Below are 16,870 nucleotides of genomic sequence, written 5' to 3'. Positions count from 1 at the left end.
AATGAACTCATTATTCGACCCAATTTCAGATGTTTACGCACGTGATCTGTTACCTTAATGCGCGCATGCGCAGAACACGTCAGACGCCACACCTTCTGTTTTAAATGGCTTTGCGCGAGTCACTAAAACTCACGTCCATGTGTAGCGACCCTGCGACGCCTGCTGTGTTTTGGGAGCCAGTCCGGTGATTAGAGCCGTGAACGCAGACAAAGGCAATTCATATGTAATAATTTGAGGTCCTATCGCAGTACTGTCGTAGTTTTAAAGAGCAATATCGCATTTACTTCTACGGTAAGTTCGTTAAACGCACAAACAGTGCGTGGTTTCCAGTTCTCAAGAATGATCCGGAGACACAGAGAAACGCCAGTGGATATCCGTTTATACTGGAAAAAAATCAAGACATTCTGGAAGGTTCGTTTTGGTATTATATATATATGTATTCGCGTGGTGACAAAGCAAGATACCTAATGCCTCTCAAACGAGTTACGTATTAAGTCCTTTTATGGTTTGGGTTAAAACTGCACTTTTTTGTATGTTAAATTTTCTTCCGTTAATTACAATGAATCATTTCCGTTTAAAAATCCATTGCGTAAAATGATACAATATATGAAAATATTTAAGTTTTGAAAATAATTTCATTCTGCCATATGCCCATCTTATCTGCTTTTACTAATTTGGCATTATGCATGCTGCTTTTTAACTTTAATAATAATTAATACAATACTTTTTGGATTGTTTGACTTTTAGCTTCATTTGAGATTACTTGACTTGATTATTTTAAATCCGTTTATGTGCAAATGTGTGATTTACATTTAGGAACAACTGGGGCCAGTGAAGTCATTTCGTTTTTGTGGATATGTGGAGGTTTTCTGAATATTTAGTGTTCTGTCAGTTTGTTTAATTGTGTGTTTAAAACTATATGCACTATCATGTAACTAAGTAACTTTTTAAGTAACTTTTTTTTTTAACTTTTTTTCTTCTTCCAATGAGTAAATGTTAATAAAGTTGAAACTGAAGTAATTATTTGTATAACACTGGTCTGTTTTTTTTTATCATAGACCCTCTCACTCCAGAGGCAGATGATGGAGAATCTAAAAATAGCTAAAGCCAGGCAAGATGCAGTATCCTTAAGAATTTCTGTAGGTGTGGCTTTGCATTAAGGTTCTGTTGTTAAATCAGCCTGGAATTAGGCAGGTGTTAAAATGTAGTCGTTTGTGAATCTGGTGGCCGTACTTGGATTGTTTTTCCAATCGTATCTGTTTCATTATTTTCTTTCCATCAGTAATTTCTGCCAATTAAATACACTGTTGTTGAGGTTATTACATAAGATTACCAATGGGTTTTGATGTATATTTTAAGTTCATCAATGTTTGAACTTTGAGATGCTTTTGATGAATGAGTGACGAGTCAACACCTCTGTGACCTCCTGAAGAATTTAATGTAGCTTAAGTGAAATCGGATTCATTCTTATTCATTCATTCATTCTTAAACATACACCCAACACATTTAAAGTTTAGTTTTTGGTTTTTCACATGTCTGCATGTGAAAAACCAAATGTTAAGTGTGTTGGTTGAATGTTTAATCAATGTGCTGTGAGCAAGGTTTGCCTTCTGCTGATAGCTTCTTCTGAGTGTGGTAATTGTTCAAATGTTTGGGAATTTTCCTGAGTTCATGCAGCTTCAAAGAAAAATGGAGGAAAGGAGACTCAGGTTGCAGGAAGAAGCCAACAGGTGAGCCTTTCTGGTCCATAGGGCATATGAAGATATTTAGCTGGCTATTTATTTGCAAATGTTGTATGAGTTTTGCCTGTTTCAAATTTGTTGTGTGTTGTGCATGACATAATACCTTGTAATAGCAAAGGCATTATCTAAACACATTTAAGATGCCTGTTTAATGCATAAATGAATACTGTGTGTTAATTTGGGCTCATGCAATTGTGTGTTTTTTGCAGGAGGTTTGCAAACTGTGGGACCATGACACCTGAGGAACAAGAGCAGCGGGTTCTGTATGCAAGTGTGCTTGAATATGAGCAAGATCATGTAAGTTTATTTATATTGTAGCTTTTTAAATTATATCTTTGTGTATTTTTGCAACTGCATATTTAACTATTTTTTTCTGTAATGGCAAAGCTGAATTTTCTTCAGTTTCACATGATCATTCAGAAATCATTCTAACATGCAGATTTGGTGCTTAAGAAACAATTTTTATTATCACAGTTGTGATGCTTTTTTCTCCAAGATTCTTTGATGAATAGAACAGCATTTATTTAAAATGGAAATCATTTGTATCACAATAAATGTCTTTACTTTTGATCAGTGTAATGCATCCTTGCTGAATTAGTGTTTATTTATTATTATTTTTTTTTAATCATGCTGACTGAACATTAGTGTATGTACACATGTATAAATAAAGATTTTATTGGTTTAATCATAGGAATGGCCAAAAGTTTGAAAGCTAATCTGAAAAAGAATCCGAATGATCCAGTGCTGGTTTCAGGTCTCATCTCATGTCTTCTCAGGTAGGTTCATGCTGTCAGATCATCTGTAAGCATAACAGGGTTTCTTCATATCTTGTGTCATCTGGTTCTTTTCTTTTCCAATCCCAGCTACCCAGACCATCCAGTCATGAAGTTGCTGAAGAAGCTTCAGTATCGGGTGTATAACAGACTGTATCCTATAGTGAGCCAGGGTGTTCCTCCGAACACAGCACCTGGTCGCTCACTGCCCTTAAAGCCCTCGCACAGCGCCCAAAGCCTGCTCCTGTCTGACAGTTTTATCTCTCCGCAGCAGAGCCCGCTCAAATCTGCTATGACACACAGCTTATCTGATGCCTCCATCTCCCTTTCCCCATCCCACGACCTCAACGCCAACGACACGCAGTCCGAGACCGACCCAGACGAATCCTCAACTCTGGTCTCCACAGATAGGGAGAACTCTTTTGAGGATCTAGAGAAGTTTCTTACTCAGCTGGACTGGGTTTCTTCTCACAGTGGTGATGATATGGACTCTGATGTGACCTTTGACACAACACGCGTAGACCTCAAATATCATATTAATCATCTTGAGGAGCGGGCTTTGAAGGAACATTTGAAGGCCATCGTCAAAGACATCCACAATGCTATTGGTAAGTATGTGTTTTTTCTTTTGTGATTGAGTGCAACATGTGAGTTCAGGCATTTTTTAGAAATCCCCTGTTATAGCCAGTGGGATCTGTATGGATTATCATGTGTTTATACTGCGTCAGGGGTGTAACCAACGCTCTGAGCTCTAATCCACCATAAATGTGTTTGTAATAAGTCCTTTTATGAATCTGACCAGTTGCTGATTGTCTATTGGTAAATGGATTTATCTTTGTGTGAAACAGATCGCCTGCTGTCTCTGTGTCTTCTCTTTTGAATGTCTCAACACTGCAAATTCTAAGGACCAATGTGTGGCGAGTATAGAGGAAGTCTTCTTCACGCCTATTTGGTGCCCTCTTTTGGCACTTTTTAGGTAAGTCACAAAGTAATTGTTGGAGATTTGAGTTTTTTTTGTCTTTAGGTAAATGTATGTTTATTTTTGAAAGTCTCACGAAATCTGATGTAATTGATTAAATACAAATACATAATTAATAAAAAAAAAATATTCATTTTCAACTTAATGACTAGTGTACAAAAAGAATTAGGTACTTAATCCCCTGTTGCACAGATCTCAATTTAAAATATTTTTTCTTATGTGAAGTAAATACAATATTTTAAATTTATTAATATTTAATTAATTAATATTTATTAATGTTAAATAATACAAATATATGTAATTTTGTTTTTCCTTATTCAAAAATAGAATATTCAAATAACTGCTTTTCATGGCAGAGTTTAGCCCCAGTCATGTTGAATCATTATTTGAATTATCAAGACTGAGCAGTAGATGGCACTGTTAATCTAAAATTCAGTAGTCCCATCTTAATTTGTCAATTTGTATCATAGGGATTATTCTTTGGTTAGAGCATGGCTGCAAATAACCATAGTTCCTTACAACTGCTCACAAAGTCATCAGAGCACTTTCTTAGATGCTGTATGTTTTAGCAAATTGCATATAAATGATTTGGGGTTTTTTTGTGATGCTTTAGGAAGGTGCATCGAGAACGGGAGCTGGCTGTTGAGAGCAGCATGCGTCTTCATCGTAATGTTTCACCTGGTGATGTTGGTGTTCCATCTAAATTGTTCCCAAGAGACCCAGCTGTGCTGCATGGTTCCTATCCATACGAGTCAGCGGTGCAGGAGCTGAAGCTTCTGTGTAGAGACTATTGTCCTCAGAAGAAACTGGAGTGTATTGGTAAGAGCATAAATTTAAACCACAAACCCTTTGTGTCTGTCACTTTAGGGCATGTTTATACCTGGTCACTTCAAGCATTTTCTATTTCTGGATAACAATGCCCTACAAAACGCTTTCGAGAGATTCAGATTTAAATCTGATCGTTCAAAACACTTCAGGAGATGTTTTGGGATGCATTCCAGACGAACCTGGACAAGTGTAAATGCATCTGGTTGTTGAAATCCTGTGTAAATGTTACTCCTCTCCCAAACGTATAAAAAAAAAAAAAAACGTGTGTAAGCGTGTTATAGGCTATATGACGTCAGAGCAAGATATAACAGTGCTAATGCAACATGCATCGCCACAGATGAGTAGTTGAATATTTCTTCAAGTCGGCTTGCAAGGCTACAAATTAAGATGAAAGTACATTGCAGAAGCTCAACACACAATAAAATTTGAGACTAAATTGTTACGAGTGCTGATGCCGTGCTCTCCCCTTTTGTAGTCTTTGATCTTGAAATTATCTGATGATGAATACAGTGTAAGCAAATATGTATTCGTTGACGTGAAACGTTAATTTAGCAGAGTTTTTTTTGCAGATCTTAAAATTAAAGATTTATATTCTTTTTGCAGAGACACATTTGTAGCCACAAGTGTAAATGGGACTGTTTGAATAAATCGGATAGATATTCAATCACTGAAAACACATTAAGTTTTAAACGGGACCTCGGTGTCCAAATGGAATTGCAAAAATAAGATGTTTTCAATCAGGTTTACCAAACACTCATAAAAAAAAAAAAAAAATCAGCTTACAAATGGCTCGCTTCTAGCTATCTCTGTATTAAACTGGGATAGTAGAAAGTATTGTAACATTTTAGAAAACTATTCCTGCAACCTAAAAATCATGCTTTAATAATGATAATTATGAATTTAGAAGCCGTAATTGTGACTAGTAAGGTTTTTTTTTTTTTTTACACAAAAAATGGTACAAAGATCTGATAGTCTTAAATAGACATACTAAGCTGCATAGCTTAAAGACAGTAATAATTGCTCAGAAGAAAAGTAAAAATTCTGACATTGAACATTTGAGATTTGTAATAATTGATGAATGCAAAGTTGAGATGAAGAAAAATCATAGTTTTGACAGTTGAAATTAAGATGACTTGATATTATAATTTTGACATGTCATGTTTATTCCTTCACAAAATAATGCTTTGGTAAATCTTTTTTTGTTTGTGAAAGAAATCTGGTTCCATATTTTTGCCTTTTAAGCAAGGTTTTCATAAATGTAATCTTTTGGACATTGTTTGAAAACATATTCTTTTTTTCTACCCCTAAAGGGTGCATATATTTTAAATGGATAGTTCACCCAAAAATGACAATTCTTTCATCAATTATTCGCCCTCATGTCCTTTCAAATCCATAAGGCCTTCATTCATCTTTGAAACACAAATTAAGGTATTTTTTGATAAAATCCGAGAGCTTTCATATCCTCCCTAGACAATAATAAGTAATGACAGAATCTTAAAATTTTGCATGAACTATCCCTCTGAAAGTGCTTACCAATGCTTATATGTACCCTTATAGTTTAAATATACACCTATGTCCTGTCACACCTTTTAATTGTTTTTTGATTTCAGTTGTTTTTCGTTGCAGTGAGAACTCTACGAATCATCTGTGGCTGTGCTGAAGAGTACTGCCTCCTGCAAGAAAATGATCCTCAGACCAAATCAGCAGCAATGTGAGTATGCACAAGTCTAAACATAACAACTATTATGTTCCTGTGAAGCTCCATCCTTTCAGAAAAGTACAACGAGTCATGAAGGAACTTTGTCAGAGTTCAGAGTCCTGAGAGCAATCTCATGCTTGTCCGCTGGCCTTGTGTCAGACTTCATCAGACCTCACGGAGGCCAAAGCTCAGCAGGGGTTCTGTCTTGACCCTCTGGCCCCCGCGGGGCGCTCGGAGCTGACTTCCTCTCTAAGTGGGTCACCCTGTCTGGAGCAGACTTTGGCCTTGATGCACTTTGAGAGAGGGTCTGAGTGTCAAATTGATCCAGTAATGCAAAGCAAAAGTGAGCCTTATCTATTGCATATAGAGACTTGCGGCTCTGCTTATGTTCTAGTTGAAGCTCATCTAATTTGCAAAACTCTTGAATTCCGGATTTACAGCATGAACGGGTGTGTTCCACCAGAGTAAAATCCAGAGACTGTGTGGGTTTGTTCAGGTTTATCAGAGTGAATGCACTTGGCTCAGATTCCCGTGTGGTAATTCTCCCACAGACCTCAGCATCTGCTCCACTCTTTTGGAAAACATCTTAAATTTCCTCCCATCTCTGCTGCGATCTTGATGGTTAAAGTGCGAGCTCACGCTAGCGTTCTGCGCTGGGAGATTATGTGGGCTGTTCTGATGTCTGAAACCTTTTGGCCCTGCTACACCCATCAACACAAGCTGCCTGTTCATCTTTCTCTCTTGATTTTGTGCTTCATTCTAGGAAGCAAGGGTAGAATGAACACTTCAGTGTCATATCTACATGTCTCTTTGCATCACAGTTTGCAGAGCGTTGGCTCGCTGGTGACGCACACGCTCAGCGTTTTTGTGCCCCATATCTGATGTAGATGCTTGTTGTTGTTTAAGCACTTGTACAATGACTCACATTTGTGTTTTTTCCTTTAAGAAAGAACATTTAGCCGATGTGAAATGTATGGAAATGTATCAACTGGTCCAGACAGTTATACATACCGTACTATTCAGTATGTCTGTGGTGATGTAATTTAAAAACCAGGGGCAAAGCAGTCTGTGTTGCAGGCAGAAGTGTAGAGTGCAGACCGTCTTGTCACAAGTATCTAATTTGCATTAATCATATTTGTATATAGGACTGCTCAACTATTTTTACATTAAATCATTTAGCAGACTCTTTTATCCAAATGAGGACAAAAGCAGTCAAAACGGAGCAATAAAATGTAAATGGGCACATAGTTTGGCTATCTAATTACACATAACATGGGTTTTTAGTTTGTCCGTTAATTTTTTTATAATAAATAGGACAACAAAAAGATGGAAAAGAGAATGCAATTGTTAGAGGGTAGTTTTTTTTATTTTTATTATTTAACACTATTTTGATATTAAGTTTGGGCTTTTAAAGAGGAAAAAAAATTGCATCGCTGTGAAGAAAGGTGTCTAAGAAAAAAAATCTATTAATTGCAAATCCCTAAATTTGTTTAAAAGCTAATTTTAATATTTATTGTTAAATATTTCTGCAGTTAAATTTTATATATTTTTTTATTAATTTAATTTATTAATAATTAAATGATAGTTATTTAATTATCAATAAACTTTAAAGCTTCCTTTTATTTTTTGGAAAGCCGTATTGTTATACTATTTATGATTTTGCTATTAGATGGTTTGGTTATACTGCCCATCCCTAATTTTCATATGTTTGTTTATTCTTACCAGAACAATGTACAGTTGCTTTCCAACGGTTTTGGTTCGTTAGCATTATTTGGGTGTATTCAGTCCCGTGCTTGAACTTTGGTTTAAAAATGATTATGCTATAAAGGCATCAGCGATCCGAAAGGAAATGTGTCATTGTGAGACTTGTCCTGATTTTGCCCTGGTAGCACAGCCAAGGCGCATTCGGGCTTTGTTTTGCTTTTAAGTTTGTGTTTGGTTGTGAGGGAGAATGAATGTCCTCATGCATGCATGAACATGAACAATTTAGCCATTCTCACCCTTTTTTCGGTTGTTCTGTTCCATTGTCTCTCCTCTTTCTCACTCGCACACTTTCTTCTCCTCCTTTCTGGATTACATTCAGTCGCACTTAAATTTATATTGATGTTTCCTTCTGCACAGCAGTCATTTCCTCTGTCTGTCCATCTTTGTATTAATCTTTTGTCTTTTCTCTAGAGGGGGTGTATTGGTCTATAATCTTTGTTTTTTCGTTTCTTACAAAGCTCATGCATTTGCTCTTTTTGTTTTTTTGCAACAAATTTCATTACCATCATCACCCTTCAAGTTCACATTGTTAAATTCAGTCCAATTTTGCCCTCGCTGAAAAAGCTTTTCAACATATGCTCAGATTTTGCCATCATTTGACATACTGTACAGGCTTGAACAAGCTAACTGCCACGTCATGCCAGCACGCCTTGAATGAGCGTTATTTTGATCGCAGCAGAAACTGTGTTGGAACAGAGATGATGATGGTATTCAGAGCTATTCTCACCTGTATGAAACATATCAGGTGTCCTGCAGTCCGTCAGGAAAGGGGACACCAAGCTATTTTCTCACGCAAATGTCCCTCCGACGCACGAATCATGGGGTTTGTCTGTTCTTCCTGAGAACAGCTTATTCTGCCAATAAATTTAATTGGATTTGTTTGTTTACTTCATCTAATCAAATTTTTTTTGTGTGTTTTTCCATGTTGTCTTTCTCAGTGGTGCCGATGACCTGTTGCCCATTCTGGCGTTCGTGGCTTTACGAAGTGAAACGCCTCAGCTGGTGTCTGAATGTGCTGCATTGGAAGAGTTCATTCACGAGGGGTGCGTCTTCAATATAAAGTGCTGTTGAACTCTATTCTCTGTTCTATTCTCTGCTGTTATGAACTGAAAATGAGACGTGGAAAGTTGTGTAGAATAGTGAGAGAAGGCCCAAACTCTACTCTACTGTGCATGTGCCTCCCATCAGGCCATGTCTCTTAACGTTCTTTTGTAAAGTCAATCTCTTTTTACATTTAGATGTTATAATGAATGACGTGACTATTAGCATGTGATATCAGTTGCAAGTAACCACAGAAGGGTCAATGAGAAAATATTTTTGTAATGCTTTTAAAGAAGTCTCTTGTGAAATATTATAATTTAAAAGTAACTTTATTTTACTATGTACCAAAAGGTCATTTAGTCTAAATGTTCAGCAGCCATTACTGTAGTCTCTAATATACTGATATGGAATTCAAAAAATATTGCTTCTCAATGCTGTGCTGTTTATGATACTTTTGAATAGTATCCAGTTCTTAGCTTTAGACTTGGCATGAAACTATCAGATCAAAAAGCAAACACAAAATTTGTAAAAGATTGTCCAGTTGATACATATATGGCTAAATGATATATATATATATACTGTATTTTTCGGACTATAAGTCGCACAGGAGTATAATTCGCATCAGTCCAAAAATACTTCATGAGGAAAAAGAACATAAGTCGCACTGGACTATAGGTCGCATTTATTTAGAACCAAGAACCAAGAGAAAACATTACCGTCTCCAGCTGCGAGAGGGCGCTCTGTTTTCAGTGTAGACTACAGGAGCACTGAGCAGTGTAGAGCGCCCTCTCGCAGGTGTAGACGGTAATGTTTTTACTTGATTGTTTTCTCTCGGTTCATGTCAAATTAATTTTGATAAGTCGCACCTGACTATAAGTCACAGGATCACATAAAACAATGAAAAAAAGTGTGACTTATAGTCCGGAAAATACGAAATATATGTATATGTGTGTATGTATGTTGTTTATGAGTTAAATTATATTGTTATAATGGGTTAAAGATCTGCAATTCCAGCCTGACTAAATATAATGCAATAGAAAATGGCAAATCTCAGACAGCCTATAAAACCCATCGACAGTCTGTCAAATCTTTGGCATCAGTTGTTGAAATTGTTGGGGTAGGTGATGCTGTTTGGAAATTTGGCTCGTCATATCCTTTTAACCCTCATGTGGTGTTCAAAACCCAATAACACCTGTGGTGTTCCCGGTCAAAAATGACCGGCCCATAAAAAATAGCTTATAAATCACTCATTATACCATATTTTCACCCAATCTTGGATTCAATCTTTTTGTCAACTTGTTCTCTTTCAATAAGGACTGGTTTTATATTTCTGTTTGCATCTGATTAATCGTGGGCCTCATTTATCTGAGAGTAGGCATCTCATTTTTTGAGTAAAAAACAAATAATTTATGAGTAAATTTGGAAATATGAAAAAAAATTATGAAAAAAATGGCTACTTTTGATCACACTAGTCTACTCTAATGTTTCACCAGGAATTTTGTTTTGAAACTTTTGTTTTGTAAAAAATATGGCACATAGTCACACTTGTGGTGTTCCCGGTCAAAAATGACCGGCCTGTAAAAAATAGCTTAGAAATCACTCATTATACCATATTTTCACCCATTCTTGGATTCAATCTTTTTGTCAACTTGTTCTCTTTCAATTAGGACTGGTTTTGCATTTAATTGTCAAACTATTTAATTGTAGGAGTCATTTATCCGAGCTTATGCACCTCAGTTTTTGAGTGAAAAAAGCATTATTTGTTAATAATTTTGTCAATATTGTGAAAAAGGTGAAAAAAAGTTTCATCTGTTGATCACACTAGCCTACTTTAATGTTTAACCAGGATTTTTTTTTTTTTAAATGCTTTTATTTTGTACAAAATGGCACAAAGTCACACTTGTGATGTTCCCGGTCAAAAATGGCCGGCCATTGAAAGTGAATGTAGAAGATTACAAAACACAGGGCTTGTATTTTGAAATGCTTTAATTTTCAGAAAAGGGGTGCACAGTAACACTTGTGCTGTTTCCTGACAAATCTGACCATTGTGACATACAAAAAATAAACACATTAACGCTGTCATATAGAGAACACAAATCAAACACTGTTCATTTTCTTTCAGTTTTCAAAATTATGAACTAACCAAAATAAGAAACTGTGACGGTCTCTGTGTGAACTCATGCAAGTGACTAACAAAAGCATTTTTAAAGTAACTTGCAATTGGTCATTTTGTGTCACTTATGCACATGACTGACAACAGTATAATGTATGTGCCTTGCAAATGTGCACTCTGCATTTGAAACAGACAGTGCCTGTTTTCACATCTTTTGGGGCACACAAACTGCCTCTCTTTTGTTTCTCTCCTTTGCCTGTGCCAGCTGAAGTACTTGGTTCTGGTGTTTGTATGTCTCTCACCAATGTAGCAGAGGGCAGTGCTCTGGGTATATTTTGGCGCCCTTTGTATCAGGGGGGTCACCATGGATTTCCCCAGCTCTTCTAGGAACAGCCTCCTCCTGAAGGTTTTCCTTGTGTAATACTCAAAAAAGTTTGTGTGTTTTAACGTGTGTGTGTCTGGGTAGCGTGTGTATAAATGTATCGATACATGCACAGGTCCAAGGGCTCGATGTTTGCAAGCACATGTGCTCATATGTGTACATGAAAATAATGAACATGCTCCTGAAAACTAAATTGTTCTGTTATTTTCAGTCTCTCCCATTCACTTTCAATGGTCGGCCATTGTGACCATTTTTGACCATGCCTACTCTCAGATAAATGAGGCCCACGATTAATCAGATGCAAACAGAAATATAAAACCAGTCCTAATTGAAAGAGAACAAGTTGACAAAAAGATTGAATCCAAGAATGGGTGAAAATATGGTATAATGAGTGATTTCTAAGCTATTTTTTACAGGCCGGTCATTTTTGACCGGAAACACCACAAGTGTGACTATGTGCCATATTTTTTACAAAACAAAAGTTTCAAAACAAAATTCCTGGTGAAACATTAGAGTAGACTAGTGTGATCAACAGTAGCCATTTTTTTCATAATTTTTTTTCATATTTCCAAATTTACTCATAAATTATTTGTTTTTTACTCAAAAAATGAGATGCCTACTCTCAGATAAATGAGGCCCACGATTAATCAGATGCAAACAGAAATATAAAACCAGTCCTTATTGAAAGAGAACAAGTTGACAAAAAGATTGAATCCAAGATTGGGTGAAAATATGGTATAATGAGTAATTTATAAGCTATTTTTTATAGGCCGGTCATTTTTGACCGGGAACACCACAAGTGTAACAAGGTAACAAAACCCCCACAAAAAAGTAAGAAAATTTCCCAAATTTTTTTTAACTTTAGTTTTACCCTTTGGGAACAAAGTCACTAAGTTTCAGTCCAAAGCGATAACATTAACTATTATTTTCGGGAAAAAGAAAATCTTCTCCGGGTCAAATTGACCCGAACACCACATGAGGGTTAAGTGCCAGTCTCGCTGTCATTTGGGCACGTATCAAGTATCGACAGAACACGAGCTCACTTGTTTCCAATAATCGAAATGTCTCAGATTTTGTGCATAAATATGTCAGCTAGAAAAATACCCTCCAGTCTAAACATGTTGGAATAAACCCATAAGCAAATATTACAGTTCTTGGTGATATGAGTTCAACCTTGGTGCCATCTTTTATGTTTGTTTTTTTTAGCAGAGGATATCACAACAGTGAGTGACTGTTTGACCTGTTTCCTGAGCAGCGTTATGGGTATTCATTGTCACCCCTCCTGCGCTGTACTCTTGCGTGTCTACTCAGACCACAGCCCTGAGCTCTGTTTATCAGTATAAAACTGGACATTTTTACAGGCTGGTTAGATTGGCACTTAACAAGGAATTGTGGGGATATTCTGGTTTGGGTTTTTCTCTCCCTATGAAAATACAAATAAAACCTCTTTAGATGTTTGTGCTGCTCGGTGGTTTGGATCTGAGGGTGGAACTCTTTGCAGCGTGTGAGGAAAGCTCTGATAGGAAGTGTACTCATTCTCAGGCACAGTTAACAGGTTTCCTTTCATTTGGACTATATGCATGTGTCTTAGACTGATTTAAAGGAATAGCTCATCAAATTCATTTTTTATAATTTTTTTTCTGTTCACCAACTGTTCATAATAGCAGGATTAAAAATTATCAAAAGGTACTGTGGTCCATCTCTCAGGCCATCTGAGATATAATGCAAAAATGTAAAAAAAAATTGCATTGCATCTCTTGCTCACCAATGGATCTTCTGCAGTGAATGGGTGCCTTCAGAATGAGATTTCAAACAGCTGATTAAAAACATCACAGTAATCCACCGGTTTTGTGAAGCGAAAAGCTGCATATCCAAGACATTTTCAACTTCAAACCATTGCTGATGGCTAAAATATGAGTTCTTTATCCAAAATATTGCTTTCTCCAGTGAAAAAGTATTCTTGTCTGAATCAGGAGAAAGATATCAGATCTAACATGCAGCAGAAGCAACGGTTTTAAGTTAAAACACCTTGATGTATGTGTTTCTTTCAAACGTACAGCTTCCCAAGATGTTAATTGATGGACTGGATTCTTGTGGGTTATTGTAATTTTGTTTTTACTCTGACGGCATTATTTATGTCACTGCACTGGTGAGCAAATGAGGTAATGCTCAATTTCTCCAAATCTGTTCTGATAAGGAAACAAACTTATCCACATCTTGGATGACCTGAGCATGAGTAAAGTTTCAGCAAATGTTGATTTCTAGGTGAACTATTGCTTTAAATCATATGAGAGATTTGTTTTTTATACAAATTTAAGCTTTTTATTGATCATCTGCCCCTCAAGCAAGTCTCAAATGAAATATGACTTTATGGCACAGGTTTAAAATGACTTGAGGGCACAAAATGATTGTGTTTGAGCAAACTTAGTTTAATGAACCGAATGATCTGTCTCATACTGTCTTTTTCATTTCTCCCTTCCTTTCTCTTCTCTCATCACATTCCCTAACATGTTACACACTGGCTCTTGGCTTCAGCTTGATCTCGTGTCTTAGTCTCATTAGCAGATGGGTTCACTTGAAGTTGACCCTCAGTGGAAGAGATCTTGTTTTCCCTTGTGAGCCGAAGCGTTAATGAAGTGTTTATTTATGTCTACAGGTATCTGATCGGAGAGGAAGGGTACTGCCTGACGTCAATGCAGAGCGCGCTGACCTACGTTGAGTCATTGCTCTCGGGTGGGGCTCCACCCCCCGGCTGCCAAAGCCACCTGGCGTAGGTAAAGCAAGTCATAAGTTTATACTCTGTGATACACACCGACTCGAAACCAAGTCAGCTACCTACATGTAGGCTACATAGATTACCATCCCAATTCATAATTAGATGAAAATCTTTGTCATTTTTTTTTCTTCCTTTTTCACATTACCAAAAAAAAAAAAAAAAGATCTATTTCAAAGGACGTTCTTTTTTTTTTTAACTTTCTATTTATTTGAAAATAACAACAAAAAAATCCCTGTTACTGTCGGACAATGTGACAGTTATCCATGTTTATCCAAAGGTTTTACTTTGCAGAGTGTGGCGTCTTTACAGCTGTCACTTACGCTATCGCGTCTCATGTTGAAATGTGTTCCTCTTTCATCATCCATCACTGAACAGCTTAAATGAAACCAATAGAATAGGAGGGGCTGGGCGGTACCCTTGGATCACAGCCAGATGTGTTGCTCTTACCTTGATGGATAAATTACATTGACCTTGCTGAACTTTGAACTTCACTTCTTGAAGTGAAATGTTGCTGTTTGTTTTTGCCCACAGGGTGAAGTTTCTATTCAAGGTCACGTTACTGATATAATAATAGTCTACGGTGGTTTAAGTTCTAATTAGATTAGCCAACGGAGACTGCTAAATGTGCCAAAACGTCAAACAAGCTCCCAGCCAGAGTGGTGCAGAACACTTTCATTTGCTTTTGCTTCTCTAACAGTCTCTAATCTTAGAGTAGCTGGCTGGCTTGCATGGTTCTTGTTCATCCAGTTTAATTAGAGCCGTTTGTGTTTTGGTTCTAGGTGCCTTAGCTGACGGAAAGATCTCATCGTGTTTGACAGTCCTCAGGAGTTGGTCTATCTCCTCTGCTCGGCCTTTTCAAGTCCCAAATCAGGCCAGACTTCAGTTCTGTTCAAATCTTCCCCACCTACTGCTTTTGAAGGGACTGGAGAAGGTTATTCGCTGTGTTTGGGCACTACAAGGGAGGTTCATCCGCATGTTGTTAGAATTATGATTAGTATTTTAGCCCAAGCAAAAAAAAAAAATGTATTTATGAGACTGAATGGGATTAAATGAGCCAGATGTTAGGAAAGGATTTGTGGAAAGGTTAGTTGAAATGTGATTATATTTTTTTTATATATCTATACAAATGTCAATGTATCCCATTGATTTCTTTCTTTTGTTTTTTTTTTTGGTCATATATATTTCTCAGATCATTTTATCAATGCAAATGAAAGACAAAAGCACTACTAGCATTTATCATCATGTAACACCCTATTTATTAAACCATATAAAAAGAGACACTAGTTGAGTTTTTGTATTATTTTAGCTCAGAGTTTTAGCCATTTTGAGCTTTTTGTACTGTTGTAACATAATGGAGAAAAATTGTTAAAGGATCTGTTAAACGTTTATACTCCGAGCTCTGCATTTCTCTTGCAAGTAAATATACCACTAAGCGGACAGGCATCATGTTCTTAAGCAGTATAGGTTTTATCTATTTCTTTTAAAATATCTTAATTTGTTATTTAATTGCTTTTCACTCTAATAGTCAAAGTAGTGAAATCAATGTGAAAAAAAAAAGTTTGGATGTGCAAGAAACATTAATGCTGCTGAACCGTCTGTCTTCAGTTACTGAGGTTGAATAGGAAATGGGAATAATAAAATCATTTGTATGAGCAAATGCATTAATGTATATATTTCTATGTTTTGTCTGAGCAGAATGTGTGTGTTTGTTGCTCAAGATTTGTAATGTGAATGTAGCCTGAATGTCTTTGTTTCAGAGACAGCGGCCGTGTATTTTGTTTTGTTTTTACAAAACCTTCCCAAATTCTTCGTACCCGATCATTAGGATTGGATAATGCACATGGGCATGGTTTAAAAGTGCACAGCATGTGAATTTTCTAACAATAAAGACATATGTAACCCTTTTGGGTGGTTTTGTTTTCCTCTTCTTAAATCTTCCATGATTTATAATACCTTTCGATCGATTGTTTAAAATTCAAAAGGCGGGGAAATCGTTGGGAGAAGCGATTGCTCAGAGGGAGGCCGAGTTCCCTGATGGGCAGATGGCTGGATTGTTCCGAAAGTTTCCGGGCCTAAGGAGAAAACATGCCACTCTGAATCAGGAGGCTTAACCTCTGTCCTAGAATACCCTCTGTGTGGATGACGATTACTCTAATGGCTTCACTGTGTGACTTTGTCTATGGGCGGCCTTTTAAATCTCTTCCAGTCCACTTGTCTTGTCCCTCTACATAAATGCCCCAATTCCTGTCTGTGTTTTGGAGCTGGCACCCAAAATAACCTGTGACAAGCCTCGGGGTTAAACACCAAAACACAGCAAGAGTGGTTAGGGAAAGTTTGCAAACCCTTATCTGTATGCATTCAATTTGATCTATAAAAATGGACGATTAAATTGTGCAAAATTGCATATAAAACATTAACTATTCAGTCTCCCTTTTTGTGAGATTTTGCATCCCTGACAGTTTCTCTTTTTAACTGTTTGTAAAATTTCAATGAATTCACCCAAAACTGAAACCTGTTATTCACTCAACCTCATGTCATTGAGAATATCAGTTTTTTGTGCTCCAATGAAGAAAACCAAATCCGTTTGGAATGACATTAGAGTGAATAAATAATGACCGTTTTCATTTCGTGGTGAACTCACGTCAAGTATGAGTTCGGAGTTTGAAAATAATTGATGAGAAACAATGTCTTTCTGGCGCTCAAAGTGTACCGTCTCACGAAAAGGGACATCATTGGTTGCCAAAGTGGATACTTTGTTTTCCGTTGTTTTCAA

The 16,870-nt window shown here is 36.7% G+C and overlaps 1 pseudogene; it reads left to right on the top strand.

Moving 5' to 3' along the window:
• Positions 1-306: 306 nt before the first annotated feature.
• LOC113068825 (VPS9 domain-containing protein 1-like) lies at positions 307-16,001 on the top strand (annotated as a pseudogene).
• The last annotated feature ends 869 nt before the right edge of the window (positions 16,002-16,870 follow it).

The sequence above is a fragment of the Carassius auratus genome, unplaced genomic scaffold (genome assembly GCF_003368295.1).
Source record: "Carassius auratus strain Wakin unplaced genomic scaffold, ASM336829v1 scaf_tig00000204, whole genome shotgun sequence".
Classification (NCBI taxonomy): Eukaryota; Metazoa; Chordata; class Actinopteri; order Cypriniformes; family Cyprinidae; genus Carassius; species Carassius auratus.
Note: the sequence above shows the minus strand (reverse complement) of the source record. Positions and strands in the feature narration are given on the sequence as shown.